This window comes from Phocoena phocoena, unplaced genomic scaffold (genome assembly GCF_963924675.1).
Source record: "Phocoena phocoena unplaced genomic scaffold, mPhoPho1.1 SCAFFOLD_41, whole genome shotgun sequence".
NCBI classification, from domain to species: Eukaryota; Metazoa; Chordata; class Mammalia; order Artiodactyla; family Phocoenidae; genus Phocoena; species Phocoena phocoena.
Window position 1 is genome coordinate 47778 of NW_027077433.1, and position 27388 is coordinate 75165.

The 27388-nt window shown below is 41.4% G+C and overlaps 1 pseudogene; it reads right to left on the bottom strand.

Annotated features, from left to right (window-relative positions):
* Positions 1 to 27388, bottom strand: part of LOC136143275 (RAD52 motif-containing protein 1-like) — a 64041-nt pseudogene that overhangs the window by 17441 nt on the left and 19212 nt on the right.

Sequence of the window (27388 nt, forward strand, 5' to 3'; positions counted from 1 at the left end):
CTAAGGAGTCCATCTGCTGCAACTAAGACCCAGCACAACCAAATAAATAAATTAAATAAATATGAAAAAAATTGCTAAATTAGAGTTCATCAAACATTTAAAACTTCTAGTATTCAGAGACACTTTAATACAATGAAGATAAGTCACAATCTGGGAGAAGATATTTACTAAACACATCTCTGAAAGAAAGGACTTTTTCCATTGCTTTTTATATAAAGCCCTCTTAAAACTCAATATAAATATCCAATTAAAAATGGATTTAAAAAAAAAAATGGATTTTAACAGACACTTCATTTAAAAAGATACTTGCACATGAATAGATACTCAACATCATCAGCTATTACAGAAATGCAAAATGTGGCAAAAACCACGAGATGCAACTACACACCTACTAGAAAGGCTAAATTTGTTTTAAAAACAAATATAATGATCAGGTGATGATGTGGATCAACTGCAACTCTCATAGACTGATAGTGGGAAACCAAAATGGCACAGGCACTTTAGAAAACAGTTTAGCAGTTTCTTAAAAAGTTAAATATGCACTTAGCATATGATGATGCAATCCAACCCTTAGGTATTTTACCCCAAAGAAATGGAAACATATGCTCGCACAAAACATATGTTCACACACACATGTGAGTGTTTTCAGAGGCTTTGTTCATAATAGCCAGAAAACTAGAAAAAACTCAAATGTTCATCAGTCACTGAATGCGTAAACAAACTGTGTCTCCACACAAGTAGAATACTACTCAGCAATAAAAAGAATGAACTACTGACAGGTGCAACAAAACAGATGAATCTCCAAAGAGACTGGTAAGTGAAAGAAGCCAAAAACAAACGGCTACATACCACATGATTTCAGTTATAAGATATTCTGGAAAAGGCAACATTATACGGACAAAAATCAGATTGTTGGTTGACAGGGGCTGGTAGTGGGAGGAGGACGGATTGACTACAAAGGGACATGAGGGGTCTTTTGGGATTTCAGAAGATTTCTTTACCTCAAATGTGGTGGCTACAGAATTATAAGTTTGTCAAAACACATCACAAGGTATATTTATAAATAGTGAATTTTGTGAAATGAAAATTATACATAAATAAACCTGACTTAAGAAAATAATAAAAGAAAACTAAAGAAAAACAATTGAGTGAAAATAAATTAAGAAAAATCAATTTACAGTTTTTCCAATTTAAGGGTCATCATGAGGATGCTTTCAATAGTTGTGACACTTGTGTTGTTCCCATGTCTCTGAAGCAGAAGCCCAAACATGCATGATATAAAACCCAAAGACAAAAATTCTACACTTAAAAAGATACTTAACATGTGATTACTTCAATTCTGGCTTCTTACTTGCCATAGATGATAATTCCAAAAAGCTCTTATTGAAGAAATTTAAATTTGCATCATCAAATGAATGACCTTGGTGCTGAACAGCACAATCATTGTTTATTATCCTAACTTTTCATTTTCAATTGCATCTACCTCTTTGATCACTCTTTTTAATAAAATAATGTACCCCTTATTCCTTTTTGCTTTCTGGGATAAATAATATTCCTACATGCATCTACATCTTCATAACTATATGTGTTCTTCAACACTGTTCTCATTCTCTGCTGGCTGTCTTACCCATATATATTCTTTCTTAATCCTTTTCTTTGCCAATAACTCTTATTTCAATAACCCAGTTAAAATCTAAATTATGACTTTTCAGCCAAAGTACTCTATCTTTGACGAAAGCAAAAAAGAGCAGAAATTATCTCATGAACCATGAAACTGCTGCAATACTTACAAATATTTTAATGCTGGCAATTTAAAAAGATAAGAATCTTTACCTGTTGTCAAAGGATTACGATTGAGAATTCTGAAAAATGGAATGGAATTAAAATTATCTGCATTTTCAATTACTTCCATGAAAGCTTATATTCACTTTTTTTGGTATGGAACTTGAAGGTTAAAAAAAAATCATTTTCTATTTTTACCTATAAATCACTCTAAGAATCTGTAAAACACTCTTTCATTGGGAACTACCCAGGTCTCTAGATGATAAAGTGGAGAAGAGAAAGAAACAAAAAAATAGAAAAAAAAGGTAGCTAGCAAAGAAAAAATATGCCAAAGAACTTTTCAGGTTAAAAACCCAAGAAGTGCCTATGCTGGTAGGAAGCCCTTGCTCTGTAAAAAAGTACAATTCCTAGTGTCCTCCAGAATTCAAGGTGTTTTTCTTTCATCTCTACAAATTTTTAAAAATTTCATGATTTAAACTACCCAGTTAAAGACAAAAATAGGGCTAATTCCTTGGTTCTGGAGCCAAAGGAGAGAGAAATCCAATAGGAACTGCTGAAAGCCATACTCCCATCACATAGTACCATGTGTATTCTTCTATCACAGCCTTTGTTACTGTGTATGTAATCACCTGTTTACTTGTCAGTCCCCTAGATAGTCAGCAACTTGAGAGCAGGGACCACACTTTATTGTCATTATTATTCCTCTGCCTGACACAGTGCCTAATATTTACTAGGTATTTCATAAATGTTTGCTGAATAAATAAAATTTTGTTTATATATCAATAAAATAAACAAATAAATTTGGGGGAACAAAATTTTATTCCAAAATGCTGGAATAGATTTTCTTCTTAGTTTCTTCTCTCTCTTTTTTTTTTTTCTTACTTCTTTAAAACAAATAGGGGAAAAAAGACCAAAAGAAACAGGAAGAAAGGAAAGAATATCTAACTTTAGGTTAACTCTACTCAAGAATTATTAGCATATTTTTCCAGAATATTAGAAAGATAATTACCAAAACTAATATCTTTTGGGTTGCCAGGTATCTGTGATCAGCATTTAACAGTCAATCCTCACAGTAACCTTATGTGATAGATATATTACCCCATTGTACGAATGAGGAAACTGAGGCACAGAGAAGTTACATAACTTGTCCTAAGCCATCAAGTTAGTAAGAAGCAGAGCTGGAATTTGAACTCACTTCTGACTGTAAAGCCTGTGTTTAACCTGAATGAAAAAAAAAGTGGGGGGGTGTTAAACCTATGTTAATTTAACCTTAATTTTCAGAGCACTAAATACAGAAATACCTTTTCAGTCTTCATCTACCCATCTGGGAAAGCCTCTATGAGAATTATATTTTCTCTTTTTAGTTAGTATTTACCTTTTAATTTATTTTTTCCTTAATCATCTCCCATGACAAATATTTAATTAGCCTATGGTCATTGAGACTTTAGAGATTTTTTTAAAACTATTGCAGGAAAATCAGTAAAAATGATGGAGGAAGGACATCTGAAAATTCATCCCTCCATAGAAGCAACAATACCAGTAACAACAGCAGCAACAACAAAACTGGCAAAAATGGTCAGAATCAACTTCTTCTGAACTCTGGAGATTTAACCAACAGGCTTACTGCACATTGGGAAGCAATTTATTCAAGGAAAACAAATTAATTTCTGTAAGAACAATGAGATCTGTGTTGCTTGAACTTGTCCTTGACCTTTGCTCTCCATGCCAGTGGTAGCCTTGAAAAACAGCCCACATCCCTGGTACCAGAAGAAGAAGCATGGACTGGGAGGTCCTTCAAAGCCTCATTCCCAAAGAACTGTCATTGTTTAACATGTCTGGTGGTCCCCTGGAAGACATCACTTGAAAGGCTTGCCCTTTGACCTGACTGAGAGCTGTCTAGTGAGAAAAGCCGCTTCTCAGGTGGCATTACTGGAAAACATTTTCAAGCAAATATTTTAACATGGCGGTTGCATGAGGCAATGGATAATACTTAGGGGCAATAAACAGCCCAACCGAAAAGCTTAAAAAGAAAAGCTGAGGAATGAGATGTCCACAGAGACTTTGAAATGTGCCAATGTATTCCTGGGAAACTGGAAGACCACAAGACATATTCCTGGTAATCTAGGAAAATAACTGTTAGCATTAATAAAAGAATTCATCAAGGTTGTAGGATATTAAGATCAATATTATTTCTACACACCTGCAATGAGTAATCCAAAAATGAAATTAAGAAAAAAAAACAATTCCATGTGTAACAGCACCACAAGAAAAAAAATACTTAGGGAAAAACTTAACCAAGTAAGTGCAAGATTCACACTGAAAAGTACAAAACTGTTGAAAGAAATTGAAGAAGATCTAAATAAATATAAAGACATGCTAGATTCATGGACTGGAAGATAATCTTATTAAAATGTCACTACTTCCCAAATCGACCTATGGTTCCATTGCAATTCCTATCAAAATCCCAGCTGATATCTTTCCAGAAATTGCCAATAATTCCAAAATTCATATGGCAATTCAAGGAAACAGAGTAACCAAAACAATGTTGGTAACGAACAAAGTGGGGGACTCACACATCCTAGTTTCAATACTCAGTTGAAAGCTACTGCAATCACAGTGTGGTACTGGAATAAGAACAGACATGTATATCAGTGGAACAGAAATGACAGTATAGAAATAAACCCTCATATTTTTGGTCTATTGATTTTCAACAAGCGTACCAAAACAATTCAGTGTGGAAAGAACAGTCTTTTCAAATGATACTGGGACAACTGTACATCCAGACACAAAATAATGAAGCTGGACTCCTACACTTCACACCATATATGAAAATAAACTCCCAATGGATCAAATATCCAAATGTAAGAGCTAAGGCTATAAAACTCTTAGAAGAAAACACAGGAGTATGACCTTGCATTAGACAATAGTTTCTTAGATATGATACCAGAAGTATAAACAACCAAAGGAAAAATAGATGAATTGGATTTTATAAAAATTAAAAAGTTTGTGCTTCAAAGGACACTATCAAGCAAGTGAAAAAACATATAGAATGGGAGAAAATACTACAGTTGGGAAGAATAAGAGGCAGTTGGGAGAAGAAAAGCATAGTAGTTGCTAGGTGTGACAATCTCAAAATTTTGAACTATTACAAATAAAACAGCCACCCTGAATCACCCCAAAGGGCAGACCCAAGTTATTTTTAGTGTTAATGCTTTTCTAAATCTGAGAAGGTGCCAGGATTCTAGTACATAGCAAAAAGTGATGACAGCACCCTGAAGTGTATAAACTTTTGTGTGTATGTCGCTATCTAAAGGAAACCAACGCTAGCTGACTGGGGAAGCATTAGTGTGGCTCTGTGACCGCAGCTCAATTTGCCTTCATAGTGTGGCCACACCTCCCTTATTGATATTCTCAACAATGAGGTAAATAATTCAATAGGGGTAAGTCTTTGATTTTCCCCTTATTCTCTCTTAGTGCTTATGTTCTTGGTACCATATTATTTTTACTTTTTTTTTTTTTTTTGCGGTACGTGGGCCTCTCGCTGTTGCGGCCTCTCCCGCTGCAGAGCACAGGCTCCGGACACGCAGGCCCAGCGTCCATGTCCCACGGGCGCAGCCGCTCCGTGACATGCTGGATCCTCCCGGACCGAGGCACGAACCCGCATCCCCCGCATCAGCAGGCAGACTCTCAACCACTGCACCACCAGGGAGGCCCTTGGTACCATATTAATGTACCACAGAGAAGGCAGCATGTGAATGTGCTCTGTCTGGTTAAGTTATATAGCCTTTCTACATTGTAGAGTCCTACAGCTTCTAAAATCATGGAGCTTGTATTGTTAGAACCAATGAAGTGACTACAAGAATTTTTTAAAATAAGCCATCAGTCTGGACCTTCATAGGTGAATGAAGGAGAAACACTTTAAAGTCAGAAAAAAACGTATACTTAACATTTAGGATTATCAACCACTGCTGGTTTTCTATAATATATTTCATTCCTGATTTTATCTGAAAGAGATGTGATTACTACCAACATTCAAAAAGTGGTACTTTATTAATTAATAAGCTCTTGGCTCATTTTTGAGGTTGATTTCGGATTTAAAATAGACTACCACACTGCTAACTACTTCACCTGATGTTCGTCATTAACACAGAGGCTTCATTCCAGAAACCTACTGACTTATAATTACCTGCAGCCCGGTGATGAATCAGGGTTTTGTGGGGCCTGAAGCTCATCTACTTTGGAAAATCCTATCTAATAAAAACATGCAAAATTATGAATACAAAAATTGCTAGGACCCTTCTCAAGACCTTGGAAGGGACCTCTGCAAGTGAGGAGCCCTGAAGCCTAAGCTTCATTGAATTCATGATAAATCCACCTCAGCTGGGGCCCTTTCCCAAACTTATTTAATGCAGGAAACTTATAAACACCCCAGTAATATGTCATTATAGGTAATAAAATAACTTAACTCGAGGCATCTTCCCTTGGTGGCTAGCCTTTGGAAAGAGATGCAATAAAGTTTATATCTCACCATGGCAAATGCTTCCTGAAGCAAATTAGCTATGTCTATTAGAAAGACTTATCCCAAAACAAAGACTTACTATACTGTGACAGTCTATTTTTTTTTTTTCATTTGTTGTACGCGGGCCTCTCACCGTTGTGGCCTCTACCGTTGCGTAGCACAGGCTCCGGACGTACAGGCTCAGCGGCCATGGCTCACAGGCCTAGCCGCTCCGCGGCATGTGGGATCTTCCCGGACCGGGGCACAAACCCAAGTCCCCTGTGTCGGCAGGAGGACTCACAACCACTGCGCCACCAGGGAAGCACTGTGACAATCTTTTGAAAGTAACTGTGAACGAGTGTTAAGAGTACAGTACTAATTGATTTCCAGCACCAGACAGATCTGATTCTTTCACTACTTTTTCTGTCATTTAAGAGGAACACAAATACAAAAAGAACGAGTTGGTGCCTCTTCCATTACACATCTTTTCTAAACTACCACGCATTTTCTACTTCATCACCCACCTCTCTGACCTTGTTACCCTGCTGCATAGACGCTAGAATGGCTCTCATCGATGCTTTCCCATCAACAACCATCTTTCTCCTTCCAGTATGAAAGTTTCTTGGGGAGAAAGTCCCTGCCCTATGCGTCTTTGTATCCCCAGCACTCAGTACAGTGCTGACACACAGTGGGCATGGCATTCAGTGAATGTTTTTGAATGAATTCATTAATTTTTAAACTGCAATTTATTTATTTATTTATTACCACAATGTATTTTCCCGTGTTGCCTACATAACTATAGTGAAACTCTGATTCTTATAAGGAACTCTTGCTGTTGTAAGATGTTTAGGAAAGGTGGTGAGTTTAAGACGTTGTATTGTCGCTACTAAAACCTCCTGGTGAAGGCACCCCATGAGTCTGCTCTCCAGTGTGCTGGAAAAGAAAAACTGACCCTTGGTGCTATCTCCCCAAGGTAGGCATCAGCAAACTAACAAGGGAAAGGAAGGAGGCCACTAAAGATAGGCATCTGCAGGAATTGCTAATCCAGCTCCAGACACAGCCTCAACACCTTCATTAACCCAAAATGTGTGAACTGTGTGAAACTGGATTTCAGAACCACAAGACAGGTAAGAGAGTCTTTTCCAAAGCCAGGTGTAGAAGAGCTCTCTTTTACCTGGAGTCTGAAATCACCTTCGGGCCATTGAACATACCCTCCATCATTTCCTTGTGTCATGAGAAATCACAGAATTTTTGAGCTGAAGAGCTGTAAAACCCACACTTCTTATGAAGAGTAGTCAGCAAAGAACGTATATTGTTATTAGGCTACAGCAATGTATTTTCTTTATATTTTTCACACTACAGCTGAACACAAACAACGTCTTTTTCCATATCTCAAAGGTTCCCATTGGCTACAGATAATTCACTTCAGAGATATATGCTTTTTGAAAAATAATGTTCTGGTTGGCTGGGGAGATCCCTGTGGTGGGTGTTCAGGAATTCTTTCTGCTTTACCATTTTAAAAGAGCTAATAATGGTTGGGGAAGCACCCACACCTTTTGCTCCCTGAAGAATTCGGTGCTAAACTTAGTTCTTTGCAGCTCTGTGTTGCATACATTTTAAGCAGTTAGGAACTTTGCACGTGAGGAGGATTCAAAGTTAAATTCAAAAGTGGAACTTCATGGACCATTCGCATATTGGAGAGGCATCAATGGGATTCCATGACAATGCTAATTTGAGTGTTTTCGCTTGGTGCCTTTTACTGCCCATGCCAAAGATCAGTACTATGGAAAGCAGAGCGTTTCATATATATGACTTATACAAGTCTCTTGGCCTCTTTGTTCCTTAGTTTCCTCATTTGAAAAAATAAAATAAATGGCTCTCAAGACATGTTTTCCAGAATTCATACTGGTCTTATACCCAGCTAACCAATAACTGAATGATGCTTTTACACACAGTTTTTTACATGTATTCATCTTCTATTTCACTTACTACTTGTGGAAAAACTGCATTCCATGCCGGGCCTGGATGTTCCAAAGCTCAGTTTTGTGAGTAAATTGCAACCAAGATTTCTACAAAAAAAGACACAAGCAAAAGAAGAAGAAAAATGTATATTCTTTCAGAACATTTATCCTTTGGCAATAATTCTAATTTATATATGATGAAACATAACATCACTACTCCCTCCATACACTAAAGAAATCTCACTGTGGAAGATGTTATGATTTATACTTTCATGATTAGATATGTGGTGCATTAGATAGAAAATAGTAAATGTTCATTAAATACTTGTATTAAGTGATCTTTATTTCTCTAGAAAGGCGGCACTCTTGGCATTTTTGGCTGGATAATTCTTTGCTGTGGGAGGCTCCCCTGAACAATTGGATGTTTAGTAGCATCTCTGACCTCTGTCCACTAGATGCCAGTAGCATATACAGTTCTGACAAGGAAAAATATCTCCAGACACTACCAAATGTCACCTGCGTGAAAAAATCACCCTGGTTGAGAACCACTGCTCTATAATGATTCACTCTGATCTGTGTAATAATTCTCACAGTAATCTTTGCTACAGACAAAAAGATTTTGCTACCTAATTTTAGTAGTAATTTTAATCATATTTCAAACTGAGTAACAAATTAATTTTATAAAAAATTAAGCTTTATAAAAATTCCAAATATAATGAAGTTATATTTGTAACTTACATAAACTGCCAGAAAGGCATTGGTTCACATGTACGTTTTTCGACAGACGGTATTTTATTGCAGGATAAATCTCTAGGAAAGGTAAAAGGAAAATATTGCCTCAATTAGCTATTAGATATCTAATTAGTAGGAATAACTAGTAGAAGTTAGAATAATAATAATAAATAAGAAGCTTTGTTCTAATCTCCAAACCTTAGGAATTACTATTTGAACCTTCCAGAGCCCCTAACCCTGACTTCACCTCTCTTAAGAGTCTCACCTTCAGGATCTTCATAAATTAAATATACAACTGTAGATCTTTATAGATTTTGGAGGTAATCTTTCCTGAGAGCAGAGGCATTGATTAGATTCCAACTTCTGTGGCCTTATCAAATTCTAGATTATGAGCTCAACGTTTTTATCTCTATATATCATTATAATTTCTAATATTAGGAGGAATATTCTTATATTTACACATTTCCCAGTATAGTTCCATTTCTCTAGGCCAATTCATTACCGGAAGAAATAAAAGATACCTTTTCACAAAACTTGAAAGGATGTTACTCCTGTCATTAATATGTAATGTTAACCCAGGATTACACTTTCTATCATATTGACTTTTATTCGAAAATACCTACTCTTGACGATAGCTGACTATCTTATTTCCATTGATTCCAGCTTAGTCTCTCATTTCACCTAGATCGGTATAACTGTCTTCTGACTGCTGTTTCCATCTCTACCCTCTCCCTTTCTAAAACATGCTCCACGGGATCACCAGATTAACTGCTCTGGCCGTGGAATCAGCGTCACCGTCAGCAGGTGATTACTGACCAGGGACTGGATGGAGCTTGGACCTACCCAACAGCAAACCTGCTGTATCAGTGGGATCAGCCTCATACACCAACAGGCACACACCAGCTTCAGGAATACCACCGTCCAGCAGCGTGTGTGACCAGAACACTCACTTGCAGGCCAGAAGCAGCCATGGACTCAGCTAGGTCCTGACGCTGCCCATCAGAATGCCAACACAAGATTAGGGATACCCCAGACCCTGCAGATAGTTGTGTCAGGGACAGTGATCCAACGCCAACTCTGCGACTCCTGGGTCCTGCAGCCAGCACTCAGGACCTGTGTCTTCCTCCCAGTAGCCAGCATAGCCCCAGGACCAGTGACTGGGCACTAGCCCTGAAATCACCTGGACTGCAATTCAACCCATAAGTGATCCAGCACTAGATTTGGTGTCCCCCAGAGTTGTGCAGCCAGCTGCCTTATGATTTAGCCTCACCAAGCAGCACAGACAGCCTCCATACTAGGCAGAGTCTGGCAAACATGTACTCCCGGGGCAGCCAAGCCTACCAGACCATCCACAGTAGTCAGCCCACCACAACAGAAGAGCCCAAGCAGCCCGCATAGGGGCTACACCTAGAACATATAGTTCTAATGACCAGGGGACAGTGGGCGCCTGGGACACATAGGACCCCTCCTACAAAAGGCCACTTCTCTAATGTCAGGAAATGTAACAAACCTACTACATACATAGAAATAAAAACAGCAAGTTAAGAAAAATGACGTGACACAGAAACAGGATCCAAATAAAGGAACAAGATAAGAACTCAGAAGAAGATCTAAGTGAAGTGGAGACAGCCAATCTCCTCAACAAAGAGTTCAAGGTAATGACTATAAAGATGATCAAAGAACTCAGGAGAAGAACCGATGACCAGAGCAAGAAGTTAGAATTTTTTAAAAAAGAGTTAGACCATTAAAGGACAACAAAACAGAGGTGAGGAATACAATAACTGAAATGAAAAATACACTAAAAGGAAACTACTGTAGACTAAATGATACAAAGGAAATGAAGCAGAAAACTGAGGACAGAGTACTGGCAATCACTGAAGATGAACGGTAAAACAATAGATTAAAATAAAATGAGGAAAGTTGAACAGACTTGTGAAACAACATCAAGTGTACTAATGTTTGCATTATACTGGTCCCAGAAGAAAAAGGAAAGAGAAAGCAGTGTAGAACATACCTGCAGACATAAGAGCTGAAAACTTCCATAACCTGGGAAAGAAAACAGACATCCATGTCCAGTAAACACAGTAAGGCCAAAACAGAATCAACCCAAAGAGGACCACAACAAGACTCATTGTAATTAAAATGGCAAAAAAATAAAGATAAAAAGACACTATTAAAAGGAGCAAAGGAAAAGCAACAAGTTACAAACATGGGAACTTGCATAAAGTTATCAGCTGACTTTTCAGGATAACCTCTGCATGCCAGAAGGGAGTGGCATGGTATATTTAAAGTCATGAAAGGGAAAAGTCTATAACCAAAAATACTCTACCCAGCAAGGCTCTCCTTCAGATTTGATGGTGAGATCTAAAGTTTTACAGAGAAGCAAAACTAAAAGAGCTCAGCATCGGCAAACCAGCTTTATGAGAAATCTTAAAGGGGCTTTTCTCAGTGAAAAACGAAAGGCCACGACTGAAACCTAAAAATTAGGAAAGGAAACTTACTAAAGGAAAAACCTCATTGGATAAGGCAAATATTCAACAAAGGCAGGAAATCAACCATGTACATAGCTTTACTATTTTCTATCTAATGCACCACATATCTAATCATGAAAGTATAAATCATAATATCTTCCACAGTGAGATTTCTTTAGTGTATGGGAAGGATGAAAGAAAACAGCAATAAAATCATCTATATTCACAATAAGAAGTTCAGGGACACACAAAACAAGTAGATGTAAAATATAAAGTCAAATTCAGTAACTGTGGGGGAGCAGAGTAACAGTGCAGGGTTGTTAGTGTCCATGGGAAATTTAGAGCCCAGCAACTTAAATAATCACACACACACACACACACACACACACACACACACAAAACTGAAAGAAATCCAAATATTAAAGACAGTCCTCACATCACAGATGAAGGGAATAAAAGGGGAAGAAAGGAACACTGAAGAAATTAAAGAGGGATTCTAAAAATACCCAAGCCAAATGAAAATGAACACACAATGATCCAAAATCTATGGGACACAGCCAACGCAGTTCACAGGGGGAAGTTATAGTGATACAAGCTTATTCTTAGGAAACAAGAAAAATATGAAATAAACAACCTAACATTACACCTGAAGGAATTAGAAAAAGAAGAAAAAATACAACTCAAAGCTGTCAGAAAGAAAAAAATTAAGAAAACAATGCCATATGCAATCACACCAAAAAGAATAAGATACTTAGGAACAAACACCCCTAAGCAGGTAGAAGACATGTGCTCAGAAATCTACCAGCCATTGGTGAAAGAAGTTGAAGGGAACAGAAAAAGATGGGAAAATATAGCAGGTCCATGGACTGGAAGAATTAATACTGTTAAAATAATCATGCTACCAAAGACAATCTACAGATTTAATGCAATCCCTTTCAGAATACCAAAGCATTTTCACAGAACTTGAAAAAGTAATTTTAAAATTTGTATAGAAACACAAAGACCCCAAATAGCCAAACAATCTTGAGAAAGAACAGAGCTGGAGGCATCATGCACCTTGACTTCAGATTATACTGAAAAGCGAGAGTAATCAAAGAGAATCGGACCGGAGCAAAAAAGACACAAAGATCACTGGAATAGAAGAGATCCCAGAAAGAAGCCCACACACTTATATTTAATTGATTTATGACAAAGCAGGCAATATGGAGAAAAAACTGCCTCTTCAATAAGTGGTACTGGGAAAACTGGTCAGCTACATGGAAAAGAATAAAATTAGAGTATTTTAGCACACCATATATAAAATAAACGCAAAACTGAATAAAGACTTAAATATAGGACCATAAAACCCCTAGAGGAAAATACAGAACATTCTTCAACATAAATGATTGCAACAGTTTTGGGTTCAGTCTACTAAGGCAAATGAAACAAAAGCAAGAATAAACAAATGGGACTTCACTAAACTTAAAAGATTTTGCACAGCAAAGGAAACCAAAGACAAAATGAAAAGACCACCTGCTGAAGGAGAGACAATATTTGCACATGATAACAGGTTAACACCAAAAAGATGACCAAGCAAGGGTTCATATCTAAACTACAGAAACAGCACATGCAACTCAATATCAGAACAACACCCAAAATCTTTTTTAAAAATATGAGAAGAGCTAAATAGACATTTTTCCAAGAAAAAATACAGATAGACAGCCAGAACTCACAAAGATGCTAAACATAGCTAATCTGGCAATAAAATGCAAATCAAAACAATGAGATATATCACCTCAGGCTTGTCAGAATGGCTGTCATCAAAAAGGTCACAAATAACAAAGGTTAGTGAGGATGCGGGGAAAGGGAAACTCTTGTACACTCTTGATGTGAATGTGAAGTAGTGCAGCTACTGTGGAAAGCAGAATGGAGGTTCCACAAAAAACTAAAAACAGAACTACCATAATATCCTACAATTTCACTCTTGGGTATATAACAAGAAGACAAAAACACTATTTCAAAAACATAACTGCACACCAATGTTCATAACAGTGTTATTTGCCATAGCCAAGATATAGAGTCAAACTAAGTGTTCATCAATAGGTTAGGGGATAAAAAAAATTTTCTATGATGACTTCAGCAAAACATGAAATTTTGCCATTTGCAAGAACATGGATGGACTTGGAGGGTATTATGCTTAGTAAAATAAGCCGCAGAGAAAACAAGCCTGGTAGGTTATCACTTACACGTGGCATCTAAAAAATTGAATACAACAACAACAACAACAACAACAAAACAGACTCACAGATTAAAGAACAGACTAGTGGTTACCAGCAGGGAGAGACAGGGTGGAGGAGCAAAAGAGTGGTAGAGATTCTGAGGAAGAATCCACTATGTATAAAATCAATAATCTACAGTGACGTACTGTACAGCATGGGGAATAGAGCCACTCTTTTATAGTAAGTATAAATGGAGATATACTTAAACATTTATGAATCATTATGTGTTGTACCTCTGAAACTAATATAATAATGTAAACTAACTACAGATCAATAAAATATAATAAAGAGGAGATTATTAGATAGAAATCAATTAAATAAACACAAGTTTTGGAAATCAATGAATTAAAAAACAACATGTAAGATACAACATTGGCATTTAAAGTGTACGATCTATTCATTTAAGTGGTGAAAAATGGTACCCATTCTTACAATTTTTGTATACCTAAGATAAATTATTATCTACAAAAATATGTTACAAATATTCACTCAAAAAGAAAGAGAAAATTTGGATTAACCAATTTTAGTATACAAATTTAATAACAAAGTCTCTATGTAACATTGATTAGAATAAGTTCTGTTAGCCACTTATAGTTTGTGATGTAAAATCTTTTAAACCAAAAAAATCAGTCTTTCTACATTATTCCATTAGACATACATAGAAGTTAAAAGAAATGAGAAGACAGAAAAATCAACTAAGAAGGTGAATTTACTGAGAAACAGTCATTCTTTCTCCCTCTTTCTTTTCTTTTCCTCCTTTTCCAGGTCTCTTTCCGTTCCAATCAAGAGAAGTCTTGAGAGTTCTGAGAATATTTCTTTAAGGGCTTCAAATCACCATACCTACATCCTCTGCCACAGCTACACACACAGGAACAAAAATAAACCTGTGCTATCTACTCATGTAGGAGGGATTCGTGCAAAATAAACTCCTACATGGAGACCAACAGGTGAGTTTTCTACCTGTTTTTTATAATGCCCTTCCATTATAGTAAATCCCACACATTATGAGGCTCTTCCTTGAAGTCAAAAAACTTGCATTCATTTCAAGTACCTGGTGATCATAGGGTACAGCCAGGGAAGGTGCCATCCTCCTTGGGGGGAGGGCGGTGAATGGGCTCCTGCAGCCATGCACCTCCTGATGTACAGATTCTGGAGAAACAAAGGGCGGTCACACCGCAGTCAACCTGTCAGGCTGTCGGGCCACTGGGCAACGCTAGCAGCTTGCAAGTTACCTCTCAGTTGCTGAAAGCAAAACTCTGTCTCCCCTGTGAAGCCAGGCAATTTAAGCCAGAGAGTCAGAGGAGACCGGTAATCAACTCCTCCTCTCTGCTCACCTCCTTGGGGTTACAGCAACCCCATCTCCAAACCCAACTCTGATCCTGGAGGGCCAAAGTGGGAGTGCAGGTGGGCTCTGCCGGTGCTTTAGCGCCCTCTGGAGGTTGTCTTCTCTAATGGCAACTCTCAGCCCTTCCTCCTCCTCCTTCCCTAGTCCTGGGGGCTGCCATGCCCTCTGCAGCTACTGGCCTGATTTCATTCTCCTTTTTTCTCCAATTACAATGAAGTGTCCTACAGAGGTTTGGAATCTCTTGAAGGAAGATCTTTTAGTCAATACACCTTAACCGTAAGAAGTTGGTTTCAAGAATGAACCTGAAATACTGTATTTTTCTCCTGATGATTCCAAGGAGAGACAGCTCAAGTTTTCTAAATCATAAGAAAAACCAAGGTAAATATGATATTCTGAGCCAGAGATGAAAAAGCAGTTTTTAGCACTCCCTCCTCATGTCATATGACCAGGATTTAAATCAATCAGCTGCCACTGCTTTTTAAATCACATGACCCAACTTTAAATCAATCAGCTGCTTCCCTGTAACTCACGTGACTTGGCTTTGAATAGTAAGAAATGCAGAGGTACAAAAATGATGTTCTGAACAATAAATGGAAAAACAACATTTTAGAAAGTTTTTTTCTTTTCAAATAGACCATTCATTGCATACAGAGTAAAGGATTCTCTTCTGGATTTCTTGAACTGTAAACACATACAATGTCTCCCTTGGCTTGACTGACTTAGGTTTTTGGGGGTTTTTGCTGTTGTTGTTAACATCTTTATTGGAGTATAATTGCTTTAGTTTTGGGGGGTTTTTGATGTTGTTGTTAACATCTTTATTGGAGTATAATTGCTTTACCATGTTGTGTTATCTTCTGCTGTATAACAAAGTGAATCAGCTATTCGTACACATACACCCCCATATCCCTCACATCTTGCGTCTCCCTCCCATCCTCCCTATCCCACCTCTAGGTGGTCACAAAGCACTGAGCTGATCTCCCCCTGTACTATATGCAGCTGCTTCCCACTAGCTATCTGTTTCACCTTTGGTACTGTATACATGTCTATACCACTCTCTCAGTTCACCCCAGCTTACCCTTCCCCCTCTCTGTGTCCTCAAGTTTGTTCTCTGTATCTGCTTCTTTATTCCTCAGCAGCGACTCCTGCAAGGGGTGGGTACTTACTTTTATGCTCAGGGGAAATCCCCTAGTTTGTATTTTTATTTGCAGTATGCAGGCCTCTCACTGTTGTGGCCTCTCCCGTTGCGGAGCACAGGCTCCGGACGCGCAGGCTCAGTGGCCATGGCTCACGGGCCCAGCCGCTCCGCAGCATGTGGGATCTTCCTGGACCGGGGCACGAACCCGCATCCCCTCCATCGGCAGGCAGATTCCCAACCACTGCGCCACCAGGGAAGCCCCCTAGTTTGAATGTAATTTGAGTTTGATCCTGTGAAACCAGAAGAACTGCCCACCAGAGATAAATGAGGAGATTCTGGCCTTTATTAGTATGCACGGTGAACACGGCTGTCCTGGCTGTACTTGCCAACCCTCCTATTTTACCCACCTATTTTTATACATCTTCTTCCCTGTGAGTACATTTGACCAACCCTGAGCTCAAGACTCCTGACCTATTACAGTGACTTTGTCAGCCTTTCTTTAAAAATGGACAGGTAGGGCTTCCCAGGTGGCGCAGTGGTTGAGAGTCCGCCTGCCAATGCGGGGGACACGGGTTCGAGCCCCAGTACGGGATGATGCCACATGCCGTGGAGCGGCTAGGCCCGTGAGCCATGGCCGCTGAGCCTGCGCGTCCGGAGCCTGTGCTCCGCAACGGGAGAGACCACAACAATGAGAGGCCTGCGTACTGCAAAAAAAAAAAGGACAGGTAATGAAATGAATTTAACCTAGAAGCAGCAGCCCAGTAAGGGAAATAAAATCATCAGAAGTTTTCTAATCACAGCCATAGCCATCCAGGGCTCTGTCTTATCTGCTGGGGCATAAGAATGGGACCTTCCTAAACTTGAAGGGCATCCAATCAAACAAGTAAAGGTGTCGCTCACCTCTGGCTCTTGGAGGGATTGCTAGGCAGTCTACCCAGTGTATACTAATTGCAAAACATTGTCATGGTTCTGAAACACCTATGTTCAAGGAAAGCTTTGGGGGTGCATGAGGAAGGTTTCTTTTTGACATCAAGCAGAAAATAAATCACCAAGCTCTTTGAGCACAGGGGTTCTTAAGAGGTAAGTAGAAGGAAGGAATGGGCAGAAAAGACGATCTCCTCTGAAGTGAAGGTCGTTTTTCCAAAAGAGTAGGATTTAGTCTCAGTTTAAGGAGAAAACTTTTAAATAGCTGGGACAGCTCCAAACTGCAGTTTAGGGAACGAGTGCTTCAAAAGAACAGTGCTTTAAAAGTCCTGGCAAGGCAGCAAGAGGATGAAGAGTTTGTTCTGCATAGTTTTGAACACAGGAGTAAAGAAGCAGAGGCATCTCTGACTAAAAGGCCCTGAGATCCTATGGCATCAATGGGTCAGTTGCAGGGGGCAGGGGGTGTGGGAGGAAATATTTCTCTCTCAACAACTCCCAGGGCAGCCACCCCTCCCTACCCCACCCCCACACTCCTTTCACCCTTCCTCCCTCCACTGTTGGGTCCCCAGGGGCAGCACTTCTTAAGTGGGAGCCCTCAGGCACCATCTCTGCAGTCTGGATTCTTCCTGGAGCCTGGAAAGTTCTGGGACAGGAAGCCAGGTCTGCAAGGCCGCTGGGGTGCAGTCAGACCTGGAGGCCTGGAGGGGAATTGAAGCCCTGAAGTCCACCCACGTCCTTGAAGCCGAGGGAGGAACACATCCTCTTAACAGTACTTCTCAGGGGTCAGCGTGCTCCCCACCGGATGGTGATCCATACTCACTTGAGGCAGCAAGGACTGCCTCTAACTGGCCCCCTCGATTCCACCTTAAGGGTCCTCGGACATATGTGAGAGCACAGGCCCCGGATGTATTTAGTCAGCTGAGGCCAGTGCTGACGGGGACCCTCCAGTCCCATCCCCCAGCCCCTCCCTCTCGGACTGTATCTAATAGAAGAAAGAGCACAGAGGAATTGGCTGAATCAAGGGACCTGGGAGCCTGGGTATGAGTTTGAAGACCGAGAACCTAAGGCGCAATTACATATTATTGGAAACTCTTGTGGGGTGTGTGTGGGGAGGTTAGCAGGCTGAGCCGACCTGGTGAGTCCAGCCCCAGGACACCACACAGCCCCGCCCCCCCTTCCCTGCCATCAGACAAGGGGTGCCGCAACTCCAGCCGGGACTCTGCACTTTCCCCTCCCTGATTCTCCTCCAAAAGAGCAGGTGGCCCCCCGCTGAGGGCAGGGGCAAGACAAGGCACCAAGTCCCCCTGTACTAAGGCGCTACTGGAAGCTCTTCCTGAACAGCAGTGCTGCCTTGGAGCGAACCCGTGCACCACCAAATTTGGTCTTGTCCTGCAGCTGAGGGACGCAGGCTTTAAGTCAGCTGCCATGGCCTTAAATCAATCAGTCAGGTGACCCGACTTTAAATCACTGTGTGCCCCTCAAGCCTGCAACTTCTAAAGTTGGGAACTTCACTTTGATCCCAGCAGCTCACATAGCTGAATGCATACTGTAGTCACCCCCAAGCCTGGCTTAGAGGCAAGATATAAGGTAAGGGGATGGGCGTGCACTCATGGTGATGAGAGTGTACTTCATGGACCAGAAGGGTCTAGGTACTCTGGGGTACAGCAAGCAGTGCACGATACAGCAGCTCCCTGGCAAAGCTGGTGATGCACAGGGAGAGCGGGCACACCCATGCATGCCGAGGTTCCAGGGCGGGAGCTGGGGCACAGTCAGCCAGGAAGGTGTGAAAGCGGAGGATCTGAGCCTTCTCGAGAAAGGCAGACACCGAGGATGGATGAGAAACAAAGACCAGATGAAATATGGATTTGAAAAACACACCGTGCTCTTTAAATTGGGGTGGGGGCACCCCAGATTTGAGTCTTCTTACTCCCCAGTACCTACTGCTTTCTCATTTGCCCAATTACTTATGAAATTTACTGATAAGATCTAGCCCATAGAATACTACATTTGTAGTCGTATCGCGTGTTAAATTTTCTACAGTGGAATAATCTTTTCTACAAGAAACATGTACACTATCTGACATAAATTAAAACCCCTCTTTATAAAGTTCTATACCGGATTTCCCTGGTGGTGCGGTGGTTAAGAATCTGCCTGCCAACGCAGGGGACATGGGTTCGAGCCCAGGTCAGGGAAGTTCCCACATGCCGAGGAGCAGGTATGCCCATGTGCCACACCTACTGAGCCTGCAGGCCACAACTACTGAAGCCCGTGAGCCTAGAGCCGGTGCACCACAGCAAGAGCAGCAAGAGAAGCCACCGCAATGAGAAGCCCGTGCACCGCAACAAACACTAGCCCCGGCTCGCCACAACTGGAGAAAGCCCGCGCATAGCAACGAAGACGCAACACAGCCAAAAATTAATTAATTAATTTTTTTTTAAAGTACTATATCCTTCCGTACAACTTCTCTGGGAAGAACAGAGAGATGGCATGGTAGAGTGAGAAAGACGAATATTTAGTCCACATCTCTCATGCAGGTTCTTGGCTGGCTCAGATAGTTTAACCCCACTTTACAAAGGAGGAAATAAGCTCAGAGAGGTTTCGTAATTTTCCCAAAGCCAAACAGCTACCGAGTGGCAGAACCAGGATCTGAACCAAGTCTGTTACCTTCAAAGCCTAAGTCCTCATCACAACAAAACTCAATTAATATTTACATTTATCGAATTACATTGAAAACTGGGGAGTTCTTGGCACAATCCTGAATAAGAGTGAGAAAGAAAGGAATAGCATTGCTCCTACAGTCAACCAAAATTTTTGGAGCAGGTGCTAGATACCTGGCCCTTTTTGGGGTTCAGCAGTGCTCACGACAGGAAGAGTCCTGCTTTCATGAAGCGTGCACTGGGGAGGAGAGACTGGTGCAACTTGGGTGAGGGATTTCACCTTGCTGGGCCTCTGTTTTCTCATCTGGAAAATGGGACGGGTGCTCCTCATTTTGTGGGATTGTCCAGCCCTCACATTCTCTGATTCCATGAGAAGCATTTGTTTTCTTGTTTCTTTAAAATTCATTCAGGCCCTGAGCCGCGATGAATGCTGTTAGCTGCTCCCCAAATCACTCTATTCCCACACTTTTCCTGTGATCAGATCTTTCCCAAAACATGACAATCAGTCAAGTCACAGAACTTAAGGGGCACCCAGCAGATAAATTCCAACCCTTGCTTCTCAGGAGCTCTGCCTTCTACCTACCAGGTAAACTTAACTCACCTGGCACAAGCTGGCCATCCCTGGTTTCACATCAACGTGATCTCAGGCACAAACCTCCTTGTTTTTCCATTTTGTCTTTACATTACTGGTTGAAACAACTGTACAAATATGACAAAGATATAAAATCAGGTATCTTCTGCCCCCAGTGCCTACTAATATATGATTCTCTGCCACCTTAATGATAAAGATAGAACATTTCAGCATTCTGCTGCCCTTATTATTTGTCATTTTTGTTGATATTTCTATTGAATACACCTTTCAATATTTTAACAATGAACATTTATGTAGGCTGTTCCAGACCCAGCCTTTAGTGGTAAAGGTTTTGTTGTTATATTTCTATTATGTTTCCTTTAAAAATCATTATCCTATTTAAATGGATTAAGTCAACTCTATAGGCATTTATCCGGTGAATATTGATGAAATGAATACCTACAGGGCAGTAGTACAAGTTGATTGGACTTGAGAACCTCTATTAGCACACTTACGTATAAATATTATCTATATGTAAACCAAAGAACATGCTGAGTGAGATTCTCCGACTCTTTCACTGTCTGCCCCTCAAGCCTGTGAGAAATGGAATATTTCTTACCAGCTCAGTAAACAAAGGATGTCACAGTCATCAGCACTTGCAGCCCTCCAGTGTGAGCCGCGGGCCCTGAGTAATTCAGGATATGCAAATAGAGAATGCAGGCCCCAGAGAGCTGAGGTGCATATCAAAGGAAGGATTTCAGTGAGCCCAGACTCTGGCATCTTCCTATACAAAAAAAAGCGCTACATTCCTCACGTTGGGAGAGCTGGTTTTCTTTAGTTAAAAATCACCTTTTAATGTTCCCCATTACCTGCGCCAGTCCCCCGCCCTGTCCCCTCCCCCCCGATACTGTAGCTCAGGGAGGAAGAAGCGCAGAGAGACTCGGCTGAATAAGGGGCCTGCGAGCTTCGGGAGGAGTTTTCAGCCGCTTTCCCCGCAGTCGGGAGGAGGGGAGCTGAGGCTGCAGCCGGACCCTGCTCCACCCTTGCCCAGTTTCCCCTCAGGACGCTCAGGCCGACCCCCTCCCCACGCCCCACAGGCCCCGCGAGCCAGGCCGAAGCCAGGGGCGAGAGGAGGGACCGAAGTTCCCCGGGACCAGACGCTGGGGGCCGCTCTTTCTGCACAGCAGCGGCGGGTGGCAGCGAACTCCTGTCCCTCAGAAGCTGGTCTTGCGCTGTCGCCCGGGCACCGGACCAGGCGGAGGGTCGCCGCCCACTTACCCGGCCCGCCGTCCGCACGACTGTCGCGGCTGCGGCCGCCGGGGCCCCTCTAGAACCGGCAGCTTCAGTGAGGCCGCCGTCCCCTCGGCCTCCGGGGAGTTCTGTGACGGCGTAGGGAAGAGACCCCGAACTGCGGGAGTTCCAGCTCTGCGGAAACGCGGGCTCCGTTCTGGGCGCAGAGGGTGGGACCGCTCTGCCCCGAGGCCTTTCGGGAGGGAGGGGGGCGCCGGGGGAGGGAGCCGCCAGGAGCGCAGGGCCCCGTCGGGGTTCCTGGAGGGGAGGCCCGGCCTGGGGGCCCCCCGACTGTGACCGAAGCCCAGGCCTTTTTCCTGGAATCCTACACAAAAAAGTTAGAAAGATACACGGTCTATAGTAAATATTCACAAATGATTGTTGCTGCTGTGCTTACTGTCCTATTAAAGGTGTAAAATCCATAAAACACTTTAAGTTCAAAATTAAATATGAATTTTTACCTTTCTAATTATGTCTCTGCTATTCAAAATTGTCCTTAATGGATCAGAGACTGTGGCATCACTAGTTAAAAATGAGCTTGTTAAAAAAATAGAACTCAGGCCCACCGGACCTCCTCAATCATACACAATCTGCACTTTTACAATCTCCCCAGTGTACTTGGGTACCCATGAATAGCTGAAAGATACATTCCTACCTCGACGTATCTTTTCTGTCTGAGAAATACACACATTTTATCCAGTTTGATATAAATAAAACACTCAAAAATGCATATGCCTGTGTTGAAACCATCATTTTATCATTTCTTTTCCAGATAAGTATAGTCTCTATGCTGATTTTGTGGATCACATGCCACACTCTTTTCTTGTAGTTAGAAATAAGGTAGAGAAAATTACTTTGTAAATATATATATATAAATATATAAACATATATATATATATAAAATTAGGGGATAATTCAAGACACTCTTCTAAATTAAAAACAGTTCTCTTAACTTGCTGTTTTCTTCTTGGGTCACATTATGAACTCTTCCTGTGGCCACATGGCATGTGTACTTTTAATTTCAGGGACTGCTGACATTCCAGGATATGGCCATAGATTTCTCTCAAGAGGAGTGAGAATGCCTGGACCAAGATCAGTGGGAATTGTACAGGGATGTGATGTTAGAGAAGTATAGGAACCTGCTCTCCCTGGGTGAGGATACCTTCCTTCCAGAATTCCTTATCCAACCACAGCGTTTAGAGTCCTTCATTTGTAGAATGTCTCCTGAAATCTTCTGCTTCCTACAATAGGGTTTCAGATTGCAATGTTTCAGGAAATATTGGGAGTTTGTGGGTATAATTTATCTTATTCTTTTAAAATTGCAGCCTCCCTCAGCCGCATAGCACAGAGAGAGCAGCTTGGTGCTTTGTGACCACCTAGAGTGGTGGGATAGGGAGGGTGGGAGGGAGGGAGATGCAAGAGGGAAGAAATATGGTAACATATGCATATGTATAATTGATTAACTTTGTTATAAACCAGAAAATAACGCATCATTGTAAAGCAATTATATACTCCAATAAAAATGTTAAAAAAATAAAAAATAAAATAAAATTGCAGCCTCCATTTTCATATACTTTGTAACTGCTTGGGATGTGTCTATATGAACTGTGTACTGTATGCTTCTGTTATAGTCCTTACAATATTTTATTGTCTTATTTTCTGTAACAATTTTCCATGGATTCTTTGGGCTTAAGGTATATTAAAAGGGAGACTGCGATTCTTGGACTTCCCTGGTGATGCAGTGGTTAAGAATTCGCCTGCCAACGCAGGGGACATGGGTTCGAGCCCTGGTCAGGGAAGTTCCCACATAGCCGCGGAGCAGCTATGCCCATGCGCCACAACTACTGAGCCTGCAGGCCACAACTACTGTAGCCGGCGCACCTACAGTTGGTGCTCCGCAACAACTGCATCAAGAGAAGCCACCGCAATGAGAAGCCCGCGCACCGCAACAAGGAGTAGCCCACGCTTGCCGCAACTAGAGAAAGCCCGCGTATGGCAACGAAGACGCAACGCAGCCAAAATTTAATTAATTAATTTTTTAAAAAGTGCTTTATCCTTCTGTACAACTTATCTGGGAAGAACAGAGAGATGGCGTGGGAGAGTGAGAAAGACCAATATTTAGTGCACATCTCTCATGCAAGTGCTCTGCTGGCTCAGATATATTTATCCCCACTTTACAAAGGAGGAAATAAGCTCAGAGAGGTTTCGTAATTTTCCCAAAGCCAAACAGCTATTGAGTGGCAGAACCAGGATCTGAACCAAGTCTGTTACCTTCAAAGCCTAAGTCCTCATCACAACAAAACTCAATTAATATTTACATTTATCGAATTACATTGAAAACTGGGGAGTTCTTGGCACAATCCTGAATAAGAGTGAGAAAGAAAGGAATAGCATTGCTCCTACAGTCAAACAAAATTTTTGGAGCAGGTGCTAGATACCTGGCCCTTTTTGGGGATCAGCAGTGCTCACGACAGGAAGAGTCCTGCTTTCATGGACCACGTAGTGGGGAGGAGAGACGGGTGCAACTTGGGTGAGGGATTTCACCTTGCTGGGCCTCTGTTTTCTCATCTGGAAAATGGGACGGGTGCTCCTCATTTTGTGGGATTGTCCAGCCCTCACATTCTCTGATTCCATGAGAAGCATTTGTTTTCCTGTTTCTTTAAAATTCATTCAGGCCCTGAGCCGTGATGAATGCTGTTAGCAGCTCCACAAATCACTCTATTCCCACACTTTTCCTGTGACCAGGTCTTTCCCGAAACATGACTCACAATCAGTCAAGTCACAGAACCTAAGGGGCACCCAGGAGAAAAATTCCAACCCTTGCTTCTCAGGATCTCTGCGATCTACCTGCCAGGTAAACTTAATTCACCAGGCACAATATCGCCATCGCCAACAGCTACTCTGGAGAACTATATGGTGTTTCCTGAAACATCTAATAAACAGAGCTACAGAGCCTAGGGCACTTCCACTCATAGCCCTATAGCTGGGGAAAACTAAAAATCAAGAAGAAACAGCCACCCCAAGTTTAGGGCTGCTATGTTTACAAAAACCTCGACTACGCTACAACTTAAATACCCCAGGAAAGAGAAAAATGCTTAAAGAAGTTGTGGTACTTATGTACAATGGAATGTCACTCAGCCATGAAATCAATGTCATAAGGCCAGCAGCAGCATAATGAGTGGATTTAGGTACGATGATTCTAAGTGAAAGAAGTCACACAGAAAAAGAAACTTATCATTAGGTATCACTCATAGACGGAACGTAAACATGGCTACTCATGAGCTGAATTACAAAAGAGGACACAGTCACATATTTAGAAAATACACTTATGCCTGCTTAAGGGGAAAGGTGAGGAGGGGTGATGCATAAAACCAGAGTTTGAAATTAGCACAGACACCGTTCCATAAACCAGATATGTAATAGACAAGACCTACTCTTTGCTCAATGAACTGGACTCAACATCCCCTATGCACCGCAGAGGAATATATCTGACTAGTAAGAATCTTACAACCTATGTATTGATATCTCTCTGTAAGTGAATCAAGTAGGTGTAACGTGGCATAAACACAACAGTGGAAGTCAGCTAAACCCCATCATAAAAATAAATATATTCAGGAAAAATGCATCCGCCCTTTTTGGCCATCCAAACAAGCTCCAAATGCAAATCTGCACTACAAAGATGTCTCACTTCGCATTCGTCAAAAGGGCCATCCTGGAACAGTGTAAAACCAGAAATGCAGCACAGGCCATGGGGAAAAGGGAGCCTTGTTAAGCTGACTGGGGAGATGTAAATAGCCAAGGCCTCTCTGAAAAAGTGTATGGTGTTTCCTGAAACATCTAAAATGCAGAGCTACAGAGCATACGGCACTTCCCCTCTTTGGCGTATATCTTGGGAAAACCAAAAATCGACAGGACACAGGCACCGCTATGTTTAATGTTGCTCTGTTTAGAAATGCCTCGACTTGGGTACAACTTACATGTCCTTGGTAGTAAAAAATGGATAAAGAAGATGTGGTACTTATGTACAATGGAATATTACTGAGCAATTAAATCAGTGAAATAAGGCCAGCTGCAGCAACTCGTGGAGTTTGAGGTATGATCATTCCACGTGACATAAGTCAGACATAAAAAGAGACTTATCATAAGGTATCACTTATAGATCGTATCTAAAAATGGCTACACACGAACTCAATTACAAAACAGAGTCACACATTTAGAAAACACACTTATGGCTGCTAAAGTAGAATGGCGGGGTGGGGTGATGCATAAACGAGGAGGTTGGAATTAGCATAGATACAGTTCCATAAACAAAATAGGTAATCGACAGGACCTACTGCATATCTCAAAGAGTTGGACACAGCACAGTGTTGTACCGGAAAAGGACATATAAGACTGGTAAGAATCTGTAAAAGAATTTATTGATGTCTCTCTTTAAGTGAATCAAGTGGATAGATGTAGAGCAGGAAGAAAGACATTATTGAAAATCAGCTATACCCCATTTTAAAATTAAATAACAAGAACAAAAGACAGTGAGAGAGAGAGAAATTCTTACAAAATTTCTTCAAGGGCTGTGATGCAACCTGGACTGAACACATGTAGACACACAGCTGGATGGGACATAAGGCTCTACACTCGTGGGTCTGAGAGGCTTGGTGAGGATGGGACAGCAAATGCAGAACTTTTAGAGTAATAATGCCTGGCCCCCATTCCATGGGTCCCATATCTCCAGGTGCAGGGGGACCCTTTGTACAGCTAAAACATGAATGGGACATCCAGAGGATGGTACACCGTGTGTTCGGGAAAGTTTGGGAAAGTCACCTCATCTCCACTTCTGGTATTCGGGGTCCCCAGTTCCTTGGCTTAGAGTCTCCCCACTTTGGGAAGGCAGCACACTCAGCAGCCTGTTTTGCACAGCTTGGAATTTTCCGTGTGAAGAAGGGGAATGGGGGGATGGAATGAGACACAAGCCCTAGATGTTTGGACAGGCATATGCCACTCTAGTTTCCTAATCTGGAGGAAGAATTTCCCTATCCTTCAGGTAGGTGCCCCAGTAACCGGAATGGGTCTGTAGAAATCCTGCCCCTTTGTGGCTGCTTCCCTAAACAACAAGTTGAAAACTGGTGCTCAGGGGCACTGCAATTCACAAACATGCAGGGTTGTAATTGACACCTCTAATGGAGTCATTTCTTGAGCCAAGTATTCGTAAAGGCCTTGTAAGCAAGGCAGAATTGCAGGAAAGGGATTTCAAGAGGTAGCTTGCACTCACCATTAAAGCACATGCAAGGTGCTGAACATCGCCAATGATGCAGTTTGCCAAAAAGGCCATATGCGTTATTCCTTAATATATTCAGGAAAAACCCTTACTCCATTTTTGGCCAACAAAACAGGCAGGCAATGTAAATTAATACTACAAAGAGGTATCAGTTCACACCAGTCAGAATGGCCAAGCTCACAAAATGTAAAACCTGAAATGCAGGACAGGGCATGGAGAAAAGGGAACCCTGACAAGCTGATGGTGAGAATGTAAATTGCCAACAGCCACTGTGGAGAAGTGGGTGGTGATTCCTTAAAAATCTCAAAAACAGAGCTTCAGAGCATATGGCGCTTCCACTCCTGGGCCTGTATCTTGGAAAAAACGTACATTGACAGGACCCAGGCATTCCAAAATTTATGCAGCCCTGTTTACAAGAGCCTCTACTTGGAAGCTACCTAAACGTCCTTGGAAGGAAGACTGGATGAAGAAATTATGGTAGATATATACAAT